Raw genomic sequence first — 4,106 nt, forward strand, 5'->3', positions numbered from 1 at the left:
TTACCCCCGTGATAAGCATGGTGTAGTTTTCCTCCTTGGAAGTTTTGAACCGTATCCTACCCAGAGATGATCTTATTGGCTAAGCATATCGCCCTCACATGCACCTTCCACTCCAATACAGCCAGCCCCCTCTCTATATGATTGGGCCCAAGTCAACGTTGTTTGGTTAGCAGTATATTACTAGTATAAGTTTTCTTTCGTGCAACCAAAAAGGCGTTTATCTTACCTGCCCGCTGGCCAGGTCTTTAAACTTTGGTTGCTGCTGCGCGGTGTGATCCACATCTTCAAAGAGCAAATAACAAGTTAATTGATCTCCTTCAACCTTCCGCCAGGTTAGTCACCTTCCTTAATGCTTAATTTCGTTTGGATCGTCGACCAGGGAGTGGCTCCCGGATTCCATCCCCAATGTTGCAAGCGTTTTAAGGCAGAAATGGGTTCCCCGGTTCCATTTCATTGAAATGCAACCAAGATAAAATATGCTAGGCAGGAACGGGAAATAGTTGGCTGCCTTCCTATGTGAGGATCAAACAAGTTTTCCAATATAGCTCGATAGGTTGGTATAGTTTCAGTCTTTGCTAAGGAATAATAGTTAATAGCTGGCCGTCTGCAAAGTTTTAGGCAGCCATTGCTTCATACTTGCCAGATTCCACGCGCTGCTCCTGGATCTGGAGAGCAAAGGAATGGAGACTGGAGAGGATAGCTACTATTTTTGAATGTCGCGCATATTCTCTCAGCTCATGCTGCTCTTCTTCTTCTGGAAGATTAAGATCATCATATCGGTTAAGCCTTGGTGGGGGCGATGAACATCACGTGTTTTAGACTCCATTAGCTTGAAGCCATTACAAACAACTTCTCAGATGATCACAAAGTCAGCAGTGGCGGGTATGGAGATGTTTTCAAGGTATAATTCTGACCTATTATATTTTCTATCTCCAGTTTGCCGATAATAACTAAAACCACCGCTGCCTAGCACAGTCGTGACTCGTGCTAACAAGTTATTTTAACAGGCGGTGCATAATGGGGAACAGATTGCAGTGAAGAAGCTTCATCCCTTGCAAGGACTTGGTGATGACGATTTTCGCAATGAACTCCGTAACCTAAACAAGGTCCATCACAAAAATATCGTAAAGCTAATTGGCTACTGCTACGAAGCACACCGTAGATGCGTTGAACACAATGGGGATCTTGTTTTTGGGGCAATGAAAGAGCGACTTCTCTGCTTAGAGTATATTCAGGGGGGAAGCCTCGATAAACATATTGAAGGTAATTATATCATGACCAACAATTTGGTATGAGTTACTACTAGTTTGCATGACGAAGATGAATGGTTCTGAGGAGTGCACCCTTTTTTCTCTTTTCTTTTTTTCTTTTAGTGGCAGATGAATCTTGCATACTCGATTGGCCCACATGTTATAAAATCATTCGAGGGATTTGTGAGGGCTTAAATCACCTTCACAGTGCACAGGAAAAATTAATTTTCCATCTGGACTTAAATCCTTCTAATATATTGCTGGATAAGGACATGACACCCAAAATTTCTGGGTTTGGTTTGTCAATTGCCTCGACAAAAGAGGAGTATCAAACAGAGATGAGAAGAGGAACATTGTAAGTCGACGGATCATGCATGGTTCAAGCCGGCCATTTATTCTTATAAGCTTATAAAAATATTTCTTTTGTAATTGCACTAACTGTGTCAATATGTTACGCTTATGATATCGTGCAGCGGGTACATGCCACCGGAATACATAGACAGTCAAATTTTATCGAACAAGTTTGATGTGTTCAGTTTGGGTGTCATAATTATAAAAATGATGGCCGGAGATAAGACCTACTTCAAGTGTTATGAAATGTCTCCCAGACACTTTATCGAGCTGGTACGTAAAATTATCCTTTCTCTATATAGGGAACATACATTGGACATTTCCACATCATACCTGCTTATTTTTGCACACAATCTAGGTGCATTATTTCCCAAGGGAAATTTAGTTATCCCCATCAATTTTGCATTCAGGTAAGTGAAAACGGGAAGAGAATGTTGCAGACAACACCAAGGTACAGACATCTTCGGAGTGCGTACATGTCTTGAAATAGCATTAAGATGTGTGGACAAGGACCGAAGAAAAAGGCCCAGCATAGAGGATATTGTCCGCGAACTAGAGGAACTAGAAGCTAAGATTGAGAGAGTAATGTTACTACCTCCCGATGAGTCAAAAGATATAATTCTGCAGGTACTTACCATCGATCGACATAAGAACTCAAATTATCATACATTAATGATACACATCTATTGCATCTGATTTGTTCGACATCGATGCCTGGCTTTGCGTAGCATTGTTGAACAATCAGCAAAATACGACTGTGTGCATCAACCGTCGCAAAGAGTGGTGTTGTCCTCCCATTTCGAAGAAAAAAATAGAAAAAATAAATAAGTTTCTGGACATCATGAACGGACCGGTGCAGGATCTGCTTCCATCCATTCTCTTGTCAGGTTCGTCAGTTGGGCAGCAAATGCAGCCGGTGTTTCCCTTCTCTCACCATGCCGTAACTTATTCCTCTCTGACCACCAAGGCCACAGCAGAAAAATTGTACGGATTTGCTCGTCGGTATTAGCCACGTAGATGATTATGCCTATTCGGTGGTTCATACCATCTCTTTTATCTCTACCTAATAATAAAGCAGGTAGGGTTTCTGCCCGTCCGTCGCGCCAATTTGCAAAAAAAAACCTGCGTTTTCATGAAATCAACCAGCAGTCCAGATTTAAGTTACGCAGAAATGTTATTTTATAGTTTTTCAAAAATCCCCCTGAGTTTTTAGGTATTCCATCCGCGGATCATATTTAAGTCAAACAAATGCTTTTCTAAACCATCCATATCTTTAAAACCGTAACTCCGATTTAAACATGTTATATAGGAAATTTGATTAGAAAAATATGTAGAATATGAATATAAGATTATTTTAACCTGTTAAGTATTTATAAATATTATTTTGTAAAATATTTAATTCAAACAAATGGTTTTCTAAATTATACGTATCTTTTAAACCGTAACTCCGATTTTAATATGTTATATATGAAATTTGATTAGAAAAATGTGTGAAATATGTATATGATGTTAATTTTACCTGTTAAATATTTTTTAAATATTGTTTTGGAAGAAAACTTATAACTATAGCGCACGATATATTTTTCTTTCATACAGGCGGCGATCCGGATTGCAAATAAACACCCACTATAATCATATAGGGAAAAGAAACATCAAGAACTACACATGCATACCTCTGAATACGTCGCAGGGGAAAACAACAGATTTCTCATCGCGAGTGTGAGAGAAAGCGAGAGAGAGGGAGAGGGAGGAGAGAGGGAGAGAGAGACGTCTTAGGATTAACCTAACACGTTTTGGTTTGTGTGAACACTAAGGCCACCGCCGGCGAGTGAGAAGAAGGATAAGCGCAACACAAATATGATGCATCGCTAAAATAAAGGAGATGGGCCTATTGTGGTCTTGAGTGATGGTTGTTCGGTTAAGAGTGTGTGTTGTGTTTTTTCTCCCGTTGCAACGCACGGGCTCTTTTGCTAGTTATTGTAATAATGCCACAATCTCCTTTTTCCCACGTAGATTATTATGGCTATTTGGTGATTGGGACAAATTTATTATTGTAATTATGCCTGTTTGGTGATTGAGACAATTTTTGCTACTTTTACAATTGATTATGCATCGCTACTGATTTTCTATTTGAAGTGATTATGCCTTTGTGAAATTTATGCCTACAGATTTCTGTTTAAAGGAAAAACATGTGCTGACATAGTAAAGAAATGCCCAACCAGCAGCTGGACCGGTAGTAGGTATATTTTCCCACCCAAATCAAGCCCAACAGGGCGACTCAGGCGGTCAAATTGGCCCACTACTGGCCTAGCAGCAGGAACAAACGGGGCTGGAAGGATATGTAACAGAGGAGTTCGATGTGTATGCCACACCCGGATATTTAAGCCGGTCGAGGCGCCTGCCCGCTTCCGAGGTGGGACTAAACCTCACATGTGCGGGCGTGCACGGGGCATGCACTGCCTTGTTCGTGGGCCGGCGAAAAATCGCCCTTGACCCGCGCGTGCA

The 4,106-nt window shown here is 40.9% G+C and overlaps 1 pseudogene; it reads left to right on the top strand.

Moving 5' to 3' along the window:
• Positions 1 to 799: 799 nt before the first annotated feature.
• LOC123055476 (putative receptor-like protein kinase At4g00960) lies at positions 800 to 2,545 on the top strand (annotated as a pseudogene).
• The last annotated feature ends 1,561 nt before the right edge of the window (positions 2,546 to 4,106 follow it).

Source organism: Triticum aestivum, chromosome 2D (assembly GCF_018294505.1).
Source record: "Triticum aestivum cultivar Chinese Spring chromosome 2D, IWGSC CS RefSeq v2.1, whole genome shotgun sequence".
In the NCBI taxonomy this organism is placed as follows: Eukaryota; Viridiplantae; Streptophyta; class Magnoliopsida; order Poales; family Poaceae; genus Triticum; species Triticum aestivum.